The sequence below is a fragment of the Lithobates pipiens genome, unplaced genomic scaffold (assembly GCF_037356315.1).
Source record: "Lithobates pipiens isolate NorthernLeopardFrog02 unplaced genomic scaffold, aLitPip1_a1.2 Scaffold_8, whole genome shotgun sequence".
Taxonomy (NCBI): domain Eukaryota; kingdom Metazoa; phylum Chordata; class Amphibia; order Anura; family Ranidae; genus Lithobates; species Lithobates pipiens.
The window spans coordinates 368,212,134-368,229,443 of record NW_027507903.1 but is presented as its reverse complement, the minus strand read 5'-3'; positions in this window follow the sequence as shown (position 1 = coordinate 368,229,443).

The window sequence follows — 17,310 nt, the reverse complement described above, 5'->3', positions numbered from 1 at the left end:
ATAAACCCCCCCAAAAACCACTCTCAAAAGTACTTACATTGTCTGTATCTATGCAGTAGCAATGTGCCAAAATGAATCAGAATAACCCCAAATGGGTATCACTGATGGGAGCTGAGGTGGTTAAGGCAGATCAGGAGTGGACAAAGATGGTTTCCAAGAAAGGAAATTCCAAAGATTAATAAGGGTCAGCAGTGACCAAAGGTGCTAAAAGTGAAAGAAGGATTGTAAAATAAATTGGAGGGTCATATTATGTGATACAAAAGGTCATCTGTCCTAAACTTGGTAAAGGATAGGATAATGAGATGCTAATGAGTGTATAAGTAAGGTTAACTTAGTGAGAGTAGAACGTTAGAATGATTGGAAAGGTAAAATACATGGGATATATAAAGAAAATAAAAACAACTTTGAAGAAACCATATCAACCAAAATAGTTAAATGAAATGAAATAAAGGTGCAGGATAATTCAAATAGTGAAAAAGTAAGATCAAATTACCTAATAGACACTTCAGTGTTGAGTGCTCCGCAAGGTGTGCAGATACAAGGCTGGAACCACCATGTGAGTCAATCTGCCCCAGAAGACTTATAAGGGCTAGTCTGCCACACCCACCAACGTCACGTGAGAGCATGCACTGAGGAGGATAGGCAGCTGCAGTCGGGCGGAACCGCCCCCAAGTAAAACAGTGCCAAATTATTCCTCCACCTGGCTGCTAGATGTAAAAGGTGATGGAAAAACAGCGGCGCCAAGGGACATGGCGCAGCGGTTCCATCAAATAAACCGTGACTTTCCAATCATTCTAACGTTCTACTCTCACTAAGTTAACCTTACTTATACACTCATTAGCATCTCATTATCCTATCCTTTACCAAGTTTAGGACAGATGACCTTTTGTATCACATAATATGACCCTCCAATTTATTTTACAATCCTTCTTTCACTTTTAGCACCTTTGGTCACTGCTGACCCTTATTAATCTTTGGAATTTCCTTTCTTGGAAACCATCTTTGTCCACTCCTGATCTGCCTTAACCACCTCAGCTCCCATCAGTGATACCCATTTGGGGTTATTCTGATTCATTTTGGCACATTGCTACTGCATAGATACAGACAATGTAAGTACTTTTGAGAGTGGTTTTTGGGGGGGTTTATCCTAGCCAATATTACTTCTAATTACTTTATTTCAACCTCTATTTCCCGTGACAGGGCCAGACCTTACAGATATTATTTGTTATTATACTACAGCATTCAGTTTTCCACGTGCATGCTCCTGAAGAGTGGATGAATCCACGAAATGCATAGAGCTACTATATGCCATGTTTTATGCCAACCATATGTTTTACTTACCTAATGATCACTTGTAATATGTGATTTGTATTTTTGTGGTCAATTGTTATTGCTGTATGTTTATCCATTGAATGGATTATATTGGTCTTGATGTACTCATGACTACCCTCATGCAACTTACCATTGATTTTCCAATAAATGTAAATGTTTTACACCTGCCTGCTTCATTTAAAGTCCCAACCTCCAGTCATTTTGATTTCTTCATTCAAATAGGGATGGAGGCAACTGACCTTACCCGGTCACCGCCTCATTTAAAGTCCCAATGTTCTCTTTTTCTTCCACATAGTAAGTGAGGTTGAAAAAAGACACACGTCGATCAAGTCCAACCTAAGTGTGTGATTATATCTTGTAATGCAAACAGCCACCAATGCAAACAGGTGGTGCTGTTACACAGATGACCTTTTGCACATCACTTTTCTCTATGGCTTACAATGCTTTTTAATTGTGCTGTTACAGTAATGTTTGCCTCTATGATTAAGCCCAAAATTGAGTAAAGGGGGGGGGGGGGGGTTCTCCCACTAATAGGGACTAAGCTGAAATAGTTTTTATACTACTGTGATTGTTAGTGTGCCTGGATAAAGTGTGGACAGGCGCCATTTTGTTGCACCACCAATAAAGGGACATTTTTCCTTCCAGTGTCAACAAGAATTCAGGGGAATTTTTCCTTCCAGTGACAAGAATTCAGGTGGAAGTTTCCTTCCAGTGACACCACAGATGCAAGAACAATTTCCTCCCAGTGGCACCACAGGCACAATGGTATGTTTCCTTCCAATGACACCACCAATATTTCTCCTTCCAGTGACACCACCAACGTACCAGGGCATCTTTTTCTGGTACCAAAACAAACTTTATTGCAACAGAAAGGTACAGACATTATAAGTGCAGAAGGGTTCTTTTTTTAGTGACACCACCAATGCAGGAACATTTCTTCCTTCCAGTGACATTACCAAAGCTGTAATTTTTTCCTCACACTGATGTTGGGGCATTTCTTTATATGGAATTCAATTGATTGCAATGCCCTGAGGTTGCAATCAAACACCTTTGGTATAAATGTGCCATAGCCTACATAATCTGTAAATACTGAAATTGGGAATAATGGACTTTGTAGGCACGTATAAAAATAATAACAAATTTTAATAGTTCACACAAAATTCATACATATACAACACAGTGATTTATAAAAAGATATGGGACACAGTGTTTTTTCCTGGAAGATATACTGTGGGGCAATACTAGGAGTATCAAGAAAATGCCCACACTGAGGTGTATTTATTGGTTGTTCCCACAATCCTCATAGATTAAAAATAATTACTCACTTTTTTTTGTGTTGGTGTGCTGCAGTGTACCAACTCCTTACATTATTTTTTTTTACTAGTTTTTTATTCGTTTTTAACAATTCGGGAGTTTTGTGGTTATATAAGGGGTCAAAGCTGACCCCTGATATTTTACCTTTGAGACAGAGAATGATACTTAGGACAATTTCTTTCTCCTCTGCAACCCTGCACTCACCGACACAGAACACAGAAGTGTTGAGTACTTCTGTGTTTGATCAGAAACAAATGAGGTGGTAAACATTTAATTCATGTTTTCTAGCTTTTCAGTTATGAATGAACACTAGAGTGATTATTCCTATGTTCATTAAGCATCATGTGGCTACAGTCAAGAGCAGGTTAGTTAGTCAGTTTAAATCCCTCATTTATAATCTGTTGCTGATGATAATTTAATATATTGTCCCTTGTGCTGCTATGATCAAATACCACAATCTGTAATGTTAGGCAACCAGCACCTACCACACTCCCAATTAAGCATGTTAATCAAATCACATGAAAAGAAAAAAGCATCCACATATAAACTAAATAATAATACAATGTGAAATAAAAGTCTCATATGAATCCAGTAATTTTGCTTTCTTTTACTTTCCACTGGGGAAACTTTCAATATATAGCTCGTGTCACCAACATGCTCAATCCTTCACCAGACATGCTCTCACCTGGGATCATAGAGTACACTGCAGAGTTGCTTTGGTGGTCCTCAGTAGATATGACCCCTCCTTCCACACTCAGTCACAAATAGGGGTCTTTCTGATAATCTCAGTCACTTTTCCTTTAAGATGACCAGTCCAGCTCTCTCTCTTGCTTTATCTTTAAGTTTTTCTTTATTGACACACTCCCACATAAAAACAGCACTCACATTTTTAGGTGCTCACAAGCAGCAAGATTCAATCGCCTGTATGCTTAAAATAACTCTCATGTGCATGTAACAGTGGTCACAATGCTCAGATATGAGCATTTCCTGTATTCCTGAATATGATGACATCATCCAGTAAGCCTCGCCCTTACGCATTTCGTCACAGGGTCACATGACTTCTTCAGGGAGATTTGACTTATCTACCAGATTTATATAGTGTACACCCAGTGCCATTTTGTTGAAGCCAGTGCCATTGTCCTGTTTGTGTCCATACACAGTGCAATTAAATCCTACAGATCAATGTGTATACCAATATATGCAGTGTTCATTCAAAACCTTAAAATCTCAATATAATCCCCTATATTACACATATATAAAATCCATTATATACAAATGAACCCACTTTTTTGATTATGATTAAACACAAAATATATTTATAATGTTTCTACGATGCCCCCTAGCGGTTAAAAACCTAATTGGTGTACTGTGGGCTGTCACCAGCTAGTGTAAGTGGATTTTCCCCACTTTAATGAAAGCTCACATGGGCATGCTGCTCTGAAAGTTGATATGAAAACAGAAAATTGTATACTCACCTTTCTGTAATTTTCCTGGTGCATATTCATGGCAGAATGCACTGGTTTGTGGCTCCCCTCCCTCTTCCTCAACCTGATAGGACTGGCCAGTTCTAAGTTCTTAGCCAGGCCCACCACAGCATTCTCTGTAACTATCGACAAGTGTGGGTATCTGTATACTGCCATGAAAATGCACCAGGAAAGAAAAATTACGGAAAGCTGAGTATACAAATTTGTGTTTTCCTGGTGCATCGTGGCAGCATACACTGGGAAATAGCTTGCTAGCTGTGGTTCTACTGGGAAGCACCTGTGCATCCCTGCCTTGTTTTTATTGATCAAGAGAAGACTCAGGTAAGGTTTTAAGGGGGGGTGTTGCGAACTTGCGGGGAGCTACTATTGAAAGTTTTTTTTTTTAACCTTAATGCAGAGAATGCATTAGAATAAAAAACCTTTTGCCTTTAGTACAACTTAAACCACTTTAGCCCCCAGGAAGGATTTACCCCCTTCCTGACCAAGCCATTTTTTGCGTTACGGCGTCGCTTTAACTGACAATTGTGTGGTCGTGCCACGTTGTACCCAAACAACATTTATATCCTTTTTTCCCCACAAATAGAGCTTTTTTTTGGTGGTACTTGATAACATCTGTGGTTTTTATTTTTGCGCTATTAACAAAAGAAGAGCGACAATTTTGAAAAAAAACACAATATTTTTAACTTTTTGCTATAATAACTATCCCAAACGTAAAAAAAAAACTAAAACAAATTTCTTCTTCCGTTTAGGCCTATAAATATTCATCTACATATTTTTGGTAAAAGAAGATTGCAATAAGCGTATATTGATTGGTTTGCGCAAAAGATATAGCGTCTACAAAATAGGGGATATATTTATGGCATTTTTATTTATTTTTTTACTAGCAATGACGGCGATCTGCAATTTTTAGCGGGACTGCGACAGATCGGACACTTTTGACACATTTTTGGGACCATAGACATTTATAGCATTCAGTGATATAACAATGCACTGATTATTGTGTAAATGTCACTGGCAGTTAAGGGGTTAACACTAGGGGCGATCAAGCGTTTTTTTGACTAGCGGCTCTCTGAAATAAGGTATTGAGCTGCATAATTGAAAAAAAACAAAGACACTGTGTTCTCTGACTGTGTGTTCTAACTGTGGGAGGATGGGACTGACTTGGGGAGGAGACTGATCGAGGAGACACACTATCTGTCTCCTCTCCCCTGAAAGGAAGTGGATTTGTGTGTTTTTACACACACAAATCCCTGTTCTCGCTCTGTCAGGAGCAATCGCGGGTGCCCAGCAGACATTGCGGCCACCCAGCACACGCATTGGCTCCTTAGGGATGTGGTGGCATGTGTGCACCCCCATATACTCCTTAAAGTGCCCGCTGTACAGCTACAGCGATTTTGCGCAAGAGTGCCATTCTGTCGCCTTCAATTGACGGTGGGCAGTCGGCAAGTGGTTAATGACTATATAAGTTAAAACAACCGGTCTATAGTTACTTGGTAAAGGCTTTGATCCCATTTCAAATATAGGCCCCATATTAGCCTTGTGTCAATCAAATATTACCAAGCCAGTCATTAAAGAGTCTCTATAAAATTAACCACTTCAATACAGGGCACTTAAACACCTTCCTGCCCAGACCAATTTTGAGCTTTCAGCGCTGTCGCACTTTGAATGACAATTGCGCGGTCATGCTACACTGTACCCAAATGACATTTTTATCATTTTTTTCCCACAAATAGAGCTTTCTTTTGGTGGTATTTGATCACCTCTACGGTTTTCATTTTTTGCGCTACAAATAAAAAAATACCGAAAATTTTGAAAAAAAAATGTTTTTTTTTGTTTCAGTTTCAAAACTTTGTAAATAAGTACGTTTTCTCCTTCACTGATGGGCACTGATGGGGCTACACTGATGGGCACTGATAAGGCGGCACTGATGGGCACCAATGTGGCACCAATGAAGTGGCACTGATAGGCGGCACTGATGGGCGACACGGATGGGCGACACGGATGGGCGACGCGGACGGACACTGATAGGTGGCACAAATTGGCACTGATAGCTGGCACGGATGGGCGGCACGGATGGGCGGCACGGATGGGCATGGATAGGCGGCGCAGGTGGGCATGGATAGGTGGCACAGATGGGCATGGATAGGCGGCACAGGTGGGCATGGATAGGCGGCACAGGTGGGCACTCATAGGTGGCACAGGTGGGCACTCATAGGCGGCACAGGTGGGCACTCAGGTGGCACAGGTGGGCACTCATAGGCGGCACAGGTGGGCACTCATAGGCGGCATCGGTGTTATACTATAGTAATGGATGCCAATCAGTGCCAAACAATAATGCATGCCAATCAGTGATGCCCATTGTGGGCACTGATTGGCATCCATTATGGGCACTGATTGGCACCCATTGTGCTGACTGGCATCCCTGGTGGTCTAGGGAGGATTATGACCTTTATTACCTTTTCCCTGGTGGTCTGGTGGCGTCCCTGGTGGTCCAGTGTGGGCATCCTCGGGGGGGCTGTGCTGATAATCGATCAGCACAGACCCCCCCCTGTCAGAGGAGCAGCCGATCGGTTCTCCTCTACTCGCGTCTGACAGACGCGAGTGAGGGAAAGCCGATCACCGGCTCTTCCCATTTACACTGTGATCAGCCGTGATTGGACACGGCTGATCACATGGTAAAGAGTCTCCGTCGGAGACTCTTTACCGAGATCGTAGTTGCCGGGTGTCAGACTGACACCCCGCAACAACGATCGCCGCGATGCGCGCCCCCGGGGGCGCGCAGCGGCTCATAATCCTGATCACGTCATATGACGTCCGGTCAGGATTATGAAACCACTTTGCCGCCGTCAATTGCCTATAGGGCAGGCGGCAAGTGGTTAAAAACAATGGCTTCAAAATAACAGATCTCAACTCTTTGAGGACACATGGGTGCAAGCCATGGTCTTAGGTGCTTTATTCTCCTTTATTTTATCTAAATGTTCCTGGACCATACCACTTTTTAGCTCTGTTGGGGCAACACTATCCCTATTATGAGCTCAACATTTTCCTTTATTTACACAGAACTGAAAATGGTGTTTAAAGTGGTTGTATAGTCACAATGCCTAATTATTAGAATGCCCTCTGTTATAGGAAGCTATATTGCACAGTGTCAAGATACACTTTCTCTCTCTCTTCATTCAGAGGAGAACAACATCCAGAGCAGGCTACACAGTGACTGATAACTGTGATAGCCAATCAGAAGCCCTCACGGTGATCAGGTGATCAGGAACCAGTAACCCCACTTTCCAATCATTAGTAAGAGAGCCAATGCTCTTGATAAGAGACTGGTCCCTGTACTGGGAGAGCGCTGTGCAGCACACACCTAGCACAAATTTAAGAACACATATACAGTATGCAGCTCCCAGGTTTATAAAGCCCCCCTCCTGGATGCCGCATATATGGGCTACCATGATGTGAAGGGATTAAACATTACTTCACAGACCCCATGTGAAACATTACAAAGCAGGGAAAGCATGTAAGGATTTTTAAGTACCGTATTTATTGGAGTATAACACACCGGTGTATAACACGCACCCCAATTTAAGAGGAAAGGTTCAGGAAAAATAATTATTTTTTTAAATAAACCAATTTGAACCAAAATAATGGTCAGTGAGCATCTGCAGCCTGATTAGTGCCCATCTGCAGCCTCAATGCAGCCTAATCTGTGCCCATCTGTAGCTTCAGTGCAGCCTGATCTGTGCCCATCTGCAGCCTGATCTGTGCCCATCTGCAGCTTAATCTGTGCCCACTGCAGCCTGATCTGTGCCAATCTGCAGCTTCAGTGCAGCCTGATCTGTGCCCATCTGCAGCCTGATCTGAATGAATGAATGAATGAAATACTTGTATAACGCAAAATGCAAACTGAATTGGGCTGTGCCCATCTGCAGCCTGATCTGTGCCCATCTGCAGCCTTTCTCCTAATTTTAGCTTGATCAGTGCCCATCTGCAGCCTTTCTCCTCATTGCAGCCTAATCAGTGTCCATCTGCAGCCTTGCCAATATAGACAGAGCCGGATCTTATGTGTACTCGGCTCAGTGTCACGCCAAGTCCCACCCCTTGGCCCGGATCCTATGATGGACATAATGCTGGTCCAGTGCTGGGACGTCAATGCTAGGAGTCGTCCAGGGGGTGGGACTGGGCATGACTGCGAGCCGAGCCGAGTACACAGGAGATCCGGCTCTGTCTATTTCGGCAGCGCTCATCCCCTCCTTCCCCTTGGTGGCAGCCTATGTTGGCATATAACACGCACACACGTTTTACCCCTATTTTAAGAGGGGAAAAGTGTATGTTATACGCCAATAAATACGGTAAGAAAAAAGCACAAAATATTTAAAAAGTGCTGATTACCTTTTGAAGTTATGCTATGATAATAGGAACGCAGCTAAACCACAAACAATTCCTAAGTCTGTTATTTTTCAGCTTCCTTTAACAAACCAAACAGTGCAGTAAAAATGGCAGTTAGAGGGTTGAGTAAAAACAGTTTAACACTGACAGGGGTGCTTATAATCATCAGCTTTGATAAAGAGGAAAGAATTTTGGACTTTAAGGCCGCGTACACACGGGCGGATTGTCTGTCCAACCGTGTTTCAGCGGACAATCCGCTCGTGTGTGGGCTTCAGCTGACTTTTTCAGCGGACTGTCTGACGAACAAAGTCTTACGGAATTTCCGTAATTTTGTCCGTCCAAACTTGGTTTCAGCGGACAGTCCGCTCGTGTGTAGGCAAGTTGGACGGACTAAGTATGGCGCATGCTCAGAAAGGATTTACACGGCCGAAGGTTGCATTGCAGTGTATAGGACGTCTTTTTCTAGTCCCGTCGTACGTGCTGTACACGTCATCACGCACGCTTTCAGCGGACTGTCTGCTCATCGTGTGTGGTCAAGTCCGTTCATTCAAATTTTGAACGGACTGTCTGTCGGATTGTCTGACGAACTTAGTTGGGCAGACAATCCGCCCGTGTGTACGCAGCCTAAATGAGGCCTGAAATAAATAAGAGGTGTCGCAATCCCGGGTTTTGCACAGCAAAAAAAGAGAGAAAGGGTTTGGGACTTTGAGTGAAGCATGCAGCTGGAGAGCAAGGAGACACTGGGGGTCACAAAAATAAATTTTAGTCCATAAATACAACATACAGTGCAGTACAGAAATGGCACAGAAATACATTGTAACCTGCAAGCCTTCTAAAATAGAGTTGCATAATCTATAATAGACAGTATAAATATGTAACCATAAAATACATTGCATATGACATCCCGCACATTAGTGATAAAATGGTCCCTGACTGTAAACACAAAGTAGAAGCATAGGTGGTTCAAACAACTGGATGTATAACCATATTTGTAGCATTTATAGCTCTGATAATTCAAACTGGATGTATAACCATAATTGTAGCATTGATAGCTCTGATAATTCAAACTGGATGTATAACCATAATTGTGGCATCTATAGCTCGATGCGTTTCATGACTACCTGTCACTCATCAGGAGCAGACGCTGTAGGGATGTCTAAAAAATTTGAAAGGTGAACAGTGAGTAAACTGAACACACCAAAAGAAGGTGGAGGTGGAATGATAAAACCTTCACCCATACTTACAGGTTGCCTATGAACATGGGGTGCGGCAGTGGATGCCAGGGCAGAGCTGTAGACAATTGTCTCCCATGGGAGCTGAGGCGGCAAAAACAATGGCAAAGCGACGGGAAGTCCTGAAGGGTAAGGTGTAGCTGAGAGAGTAAGCACAACCAAAGTCCATGTGTGTGCATGTTTTTTGTATGAAATCAACTATGAATAAATGTAAAAATGTGTATGAATATATAAACGGTGTGTGATGATAATAATTGAATTACTGGTTAGGTAGTGATCCAAATCTAATGTAGGAAGGTGAAGTGGAGGTGAGAAGTGGATGGGAATATGATAGGAAGTGTGAATAATGGACGTGAATGTGGAATAGAGGGTGAGAAAAACATAAAAAAAGAAAACACACTGTGAGACAAAGACCAAGATTATTAATATGCCTGGACTTGAATGAATAGTGAAGAAATGAATGGAGATGAAGACTGCAAACTAAGAAAGAGGGAAGTAACGATCATCAGCTTTTATTCATTTGTGTAAAACCTTTAACCCAAAAGGAAAAAACTGTTGGTGTAACTGCTTAAAAAGTGTTAGCCAGAGTTCAGCTATAATTTAATATTAAATCCTTGTAAATCTGCAAGTGCAAGTAAAACTACCCCCTCCCCAAATTGATAATGATGCTGTCCAAAGGTGTCTCCATTGCTCCTTCTTCCAAAGTGAAAACACCCTCAGACAGCAAGTATCTTACTGACCCAATTACCAGGTGAAGATAACAGGTCCCCCTGACAGATGGAGAAGGAGAACCAACATTAAATGAGGTGCTGGGAGCAGTTAATGTATGTAAACAGTCTCTGGTAGAGCTATGTGATCAAACAAGAGGCATTAAGGAGGAGCTAGCCTTGATGCGGCAAGAACTCCAAAAGACGGCTGATAGAATAACAGCAGCAGAGGGGAGAATATCTCAGATCGAAGATGAGGTATACCCATTGAATCAAGAGGTCAAAGACCTAAAAATACAGATGGGGAAATTCGAAGGGAAATTGGATGAAATGGAGAACAGACTCCGGAGGGACGATGTGAGGTTGGTAGGACTCCCGGAAAAATGTGAAGGCTCTGACCCAATTATGTTTCTGGAAAGATGGTTTGTTGAAATTTTTGGAAGAGAGACTTTTTCTCAACAGTCTGCAATAGAAAGGGCGCACAGAGTTCCGATTAGAATCCCGCATCGAGGGGGTCAGCCTAGATCTATGCTACTGAAATTCTTGAATTATAAAGACAAAGCGGCTGTGCTCCGAAAGGCCAGAGAAATGGGAAGCATCACTTATAAAGGGGCCAAAGTTTCATTTAATTCTGATTTGCAGAGGCGCAGAGCAGAGTTTGCTGAAACCAAGCGTAGACTTCAGAAACTGGACATTACATACGCTCTGCTGTATCCAGCTTGGTTACGAGTTGCAGCACTGGGAGAGACTTTATTTTTTGATTCTCCAGCTGGCGTGTCAGCCTGGTTGGAGGAAAGGGGGCATCGGTTGATGAGGAGGTGATGGGTCAGAGGGGAAGGAGGAAAACTTAATTCCCCCTTTCTCCACTTCTCTTTGTTTTTTGTTTTTTCCTTCTCTCTCCTTGCTCCTTTCCTCTCTCTCTCTCTTTTCCCCTAGCCTCCCCTGTTGTAGGGGGGGAGAGGGGGAGGGAGAGTGAGTTTGGACATGGGGACATATTGGGTACAATGCACTTGTATTATGGGCGCAACGTACATGTTCACGTATCGGTGGGCGGTGGGACACACGCAGTATTGGAATATATGAATGAGATTAAGAAGGGTTAAAAATGAGACACAGGTTGAGTTTAAGGGGAGGGTGGGGAGGGAGGAGGGGAGGGAGGATGGGGAGAAAGTACGTGAGTGGGAAGGAAGGGGGGGAGCATGAAGGTATGGGTGGGTATGCTTCGGTCACAGAAAAAGCCCCTAGGGGTAACCTAGAATGGTACAGGGGGGGGTGGGGGGTAGGAATAAGGAATAAAAGGGGAAATAATTCACAGGAAAAGAATGAAATTTGCACAGAAATAGAAGATAAATTAAAAATAAGGTTTGGAATACATGAAAAGTTTATATTTTTCTCACAGATGGGAAGTTTAGGATGGAATGTTATCACAATATATGAGAGGATACACAAAGATATTATGATTTTTATTTTGAGTGAATTCTTCTTTCTCCTCCTGTTCCCTCACATGTCTCAGTTTGCTAGCTGGGGTGTAGAGAAGTGCCCCCACGAGATTAACCATAACATTGAGACATCTCCTTCTTCCCTTTTTCATTCCTTCTTTTTGTTAAGATATGCAGACTAGAGTTATGAATATTGGTTCCTGGAATGTACGGGGGATGGGTACACCTGTTAAAAAAGCAGCGGTGTTTGATGCACTTGAAAAATGTGATGTCGGGCTGATCTGCCTACAGGAGACGCATCTAAATGAAGACTCCAAGTTGGAGAACTATAGTAGGAAATTTCAAGCTCAGTTCCACTCAGTCCACACCTCTTATTCAAGAGATGTGGCCGTGTTGGTAAGAAAAGAAGTTGCGTTTAACTGTCGGCAGACCAGCATTGATAAAGAAGGGAGGTATGTGTTTTTGCACTGTGTGATTAAAAATCGGGAGTATGTCTTTGCAAATATCTATATTCCACCCACGTTTAAATTGGACATTTTATATAATCTAATGGAATTTATAGTGGATAAATCTGGGATCCCAGTGGTAGTAGTGGGAGACTTTAACGAGGTTATAAACAAAAATCAGGATAGGTTTCCACCAGGGATACATTTGCAGAGGGAGGGTGAGAGTCGGCTATCCAGGTTTATGCAAGAACGGGGACTGTCTGATTTGTGGAGAGTTCGGAACCCGGACCTGTTACAATACTCGTGTTTCTCAAGCTCCTACTCCTCACTCTCAAGAATAGATTTAGTTTTGGGGAATGAAGAAGCTAACCAAGTAGTAAGGGAAATAGTATACCAACCTAGGGGGCTGTCAGATCATTCTTTGGTGACGGTGTCAGTAAATTTAGAGGGGATAAGACCTTCGAAAGTATGGAAGATGAATCCAGTAGGGTTTGAGATAATTGGAGACTCAGATAAGGTACTATCTCAGCTAGAGGAGTTTATAGAGCTCAATAAAGATACCGCCGCAAGAGGAGTGATATGGGACGCACTAAAGGCCTACCTTAGGGGTATCCTTATTCAGCAGGTAGCGAACATTAAGAAAATATCTAGAGTATGGGAGAATACAGTTAAAAGGGAGTTAGTAGAAGCAGAAAGAGAATATGTAGTAAACCCCACCCCAGAGAAACAAAAGACATGGTTAGATAAACAGCAGAAATATAAAGCAGTGATCATTAGGAAAGTCGAGAATAAAAGATTGTTCCAGAAACAAGTGGCGTTTGGGGAGGGGGAAAGAGTCGGGAGGATACTGGCACACTTAGTGAAGACCAACTCCTCGCCATCCACCGTCCCCGCGATCAGGACAGAGAAGGGAGAAATCTCAACTCAGAGCTCAGTGATTTTAGATATCTTTAGATCATACTATGCAAAACTGTACAGATCGCAGGGGGCGCTGGGAGACGAGAAAATGGACATATTCTTTGGAAACATTAGAGTTCCTTCCCTTACTGAGGAGGAGAGAGAGATAATGGAAGCTCCATTAACATTAGAAGAAATTCAATCTGCAGTGACAGCAATGGCTAACCAGAAGTCCCCAGGACCAGATGGTCTTCCATTGGAAACCTATAAATATTACGGGAAAGTATTGCTTCCGGAGCTTCTCAAAGTATTAAATAGGGCAAAGGAGGAAGGGAGACTGCCCACCTCAATGACAGAAACAACGATAATTGTTCTGCACAAAGAGGGGAAGGATCCGTTGGAAACTAAATCTTACCGACCTATTTCACTTCTGTATACGGACGCAAAAATATTAGCTAAGGTACTAGCGGCTAGATTGAATAAAATTATCTCCAGATTGATACATCCTGATCAAATGGGATTTATCCCCGGTAGATCAACCAGCATGAATATTAGAAGGCTGTATCTTAACCTGCAGATACCAACGGAAAACGTAGGTAAAAGAGCAATTTTGGCTTTAGATGTAGTCAAAGCCTTTGACAGTCTAGAATGGAGATATATCTGGCGGGTACTGAGCGAATTTGGATTTGGTTCTACATTTATTACATGGATAAAAACTTTGTATAATGGTCCTAGTGCTAGAATTAGGGTTAACAACGAGTATTCAGATAAGATATTACTAGAGAGAGGGACAAGACAGGGGTGCCCTTTGTCACCCCTGATCTTTGCCCTCGCAATGGAACCATTAGCCATCGCAATAAGATCCAATATTAATATGGAAGGCTTCCAAAGAGGGTTGAGGGAAGAGAAGATCGCGTTATACGCGGATGATATTCTCCTTTTTTTGGGGGACTCAGAGAAGTCCATTAGGCAGGGGATGAAGGTCCTTGGGGAGTTTAGCAGTTTCTCGGGATTAATTATAAACTGGGAAAAATCAGCTCTGATGCTTGTAGATACACTGGGGAGCCAAAGTATTTTGGCAATCCCGCAGTTGGAAGTGGTGGAAAAAATAAAATATTTAGGAATACACATACAAAGAGATCCAAAAAAGTATATAAGTGATAATGTTGCCCCACTATTAGCCAAATTTAAAAATAAAATAGAAATCTGGAAGAAAATCCCACTATCAGTTGCAGGGAGATGCAATCTTATCAAAATGCTGTGGATGCCTCAGTTATTGTATCTGTTGCACAACTCGCCGATATGGATAGACATAAAATGGTTTAAAAAAATGGAAACATTATTTCGAGAACTCATATGGAGAGGAGGTATTTCAAGGATTGGCCTACAAATCCTGCAGTTACCAACAAGGAAAGGAGGAATGGCAGTACCACATCCAAAAAGCTATTTTTTAGCTGCACAACTGCAGCATCTGGGGACGAGTAATGAGCTCAGCGGAGGTACAAACACGACATTAATGATTACAGGGACACCTCATAAGACTATAGTAGAGGCTTTGGAGGCAAACTCTTTTCCCCATAGAATGCCTACAATAAAACTTGCTTTAAAGGTATGGAAGGCAGTAAAGGCGATAAATGGCCTGGAAGGGATGACTAAAGAAACTCCCCTATGGAATAACTTGAATCTACAGGAAATGGGAATGATAGGAAGATACAAAGACTGGGAAATTAGGGGGATCGACAGGCTGGCCCAGCTGTACGAAGGAAATATAATAAAAACATTTAACGCACTGAGAGCGGAATTTGATCTACCAAAACATTTGTTTTATAAATATTTACAAATTAGACATGCCTTATCGAAACAATTTGATACATCAGGGCCAGCTTGGAGTAAGTCCCCCATTTATAATAGATTAAACTCCCAAGATAGAGCAAGAGGTTTTATAGCAGAAATGTATCCACATATATGTGAAGGGAGTATAGAAACCCCAGGAAAACTTAAAAGTAGAAGAAAATGGGAGGAGGAATTAGGAACATTCTCAGATGAGCAGTGGATGAGGATACTTGAGGGGGGGCATCTGATATCTGTTTCGCCAGCCCAGAAGGTGTCACATCTGATGCTGTTAAATAAAGCTTATTACACGCCGAAGAGGATATTTAGGTTTGGGCGAAGAGTAGACGATGGATGTCCGAGATGTCAGGCGACTGGGGATCTGACACACATGTTCTGGAGGTGCCCTAAACTGTTTCGCTACTGGTCAGAAGTTATTGCCGATCTGAATGAAACATTTAGAGTGACGGTTAATGGGAACCCCAGAATGTGTGTGCTGGGCCTGAACGATGGAATAGGAGGATCAGCTTGTATAAACAAAGCAGTAATGAGGTGTATGTTCCAGGCAAGGAAATTGATAGCGCAGAGGTGGCAGGCAGAAAACCCCCCGTCGGTAGCAGATTGAAGGCAGCTAATTACAGAGACGGTTTGGAAGGAAAAGGTAGTATATGTCAGGAGAGGGAATTTTAGGGAATTCAAAAGAATGTGGAAACCATGGTTGGATAGGTTGGGACACCCAGTATAAGGGCTTGGAGTGACTGAGGATGGCAGGGAGGAAGGAGAGAGAAAGTTCTTGGAATAGGTGTCAAGAAGATAGAGATACTACGAGAATCACGATCACAGTTTGTGCATGAGGGACCCTCTGTCTTTTCCTGTTATGTCCTTGGAGGGGAGGGGGTGGGGGTGGGGGTGGGGAGGGAGGGGAGGGGAAAGGGAATTGTTCATTTGTAAAATTGAGGAATTAAGGGCCGGTTCACACTGCAGGCAATGCGAGGCGACACCGACTTGCCTCGCCGCGACCTGCCGCGACCTCAGCGGCAACTTGCAGATGACTTCTGTATAGAAGTCAATGCAAGTCGCCCCCAGGTCGCCCAGAAGTAGTACAGGAACCTTTTTTCTGAGTCGGAGCGACTCGAGTCGCTCCTCTCAGAACGGTTCCATTGTACAGAACGGGGGCGACTTGCGAGAGCGCGGCGAGGCGAGTCGTGTCGCCTCGCATCGCCCGCAGTGTGAACCGGCTCTAACTGTATAAAGTTTGTTTATTGAAAAATGATTATGAAAATAAATAAAGATTATGTAAATAAAATAAAAAAAGAAGAAGATAACGGGTAAAACGAGCCAAACTTTGTCTTCCACAGTGGTTCTTTTAGACTCCTTTTGCCTATAAGACTCACTCTTTCTATTTTTCTTACTTTACCTTTTGGGTCCTTACAATAAGAAATAATATATACACAAAACCCCTAAAAACAATAACCTGTGACATCTGCAGGGTACAATTAGGTACTGCACTATCATGAAAACCATCATACCAATTAGGTTGTATGCACAGAGACTGGATGCAGATGCTCTCCCAGGAAAGCAATAGAAAAGAAACATCCTGCAATGTCACATATGATACATTTTGCATTTGCTGAGAAATGCTTAGTGAGCTTCAGATATGAATGTCACATTAAAACACTTCTGTGTACAAGGCCTTACATAGTGCTATAAAAATAATACTTACTCGAATCTCCAGAAAGTTAATTTCTATTAATATGCATTTTATACATGATTACAAGAAGAAATTCATCAGTAGAAAAGTCAGTTGTTTAATTAAAAAGGTATAAATTGCTAACCTGTCTGGTCACCAAATAATATATATATTTTTCTGTTGATTGGCATGTTAAATATGTATTGTCCCTGGCGAGCTTAATTATCCAATTTGTTGCAGATTTAAATTAATAAGGTTTTGACGGAATAGAGTGTGTGACAGGTATTTTAAAGATTAGGTCAATGGTGCCATCTAGTGGACAAATGTAAAACTACTATCAAACACCAATAGGATAAAAAGTAATAGACAGTGGAGTTAAATTACTAAAGGTTTGCGTTACAGATTAAGGCACACCGTGGGGGTTATTTACTAAAGGAAAATCCCCTTTGCACTGAAAGTGCATTTGGAAGTGCAGTCGCTGTAGATCTGAGGGGGACATGCAAGGAAAATAAAAAACAGCATTTTAGCTTGCACATGATTGGATGATAAAAACAGC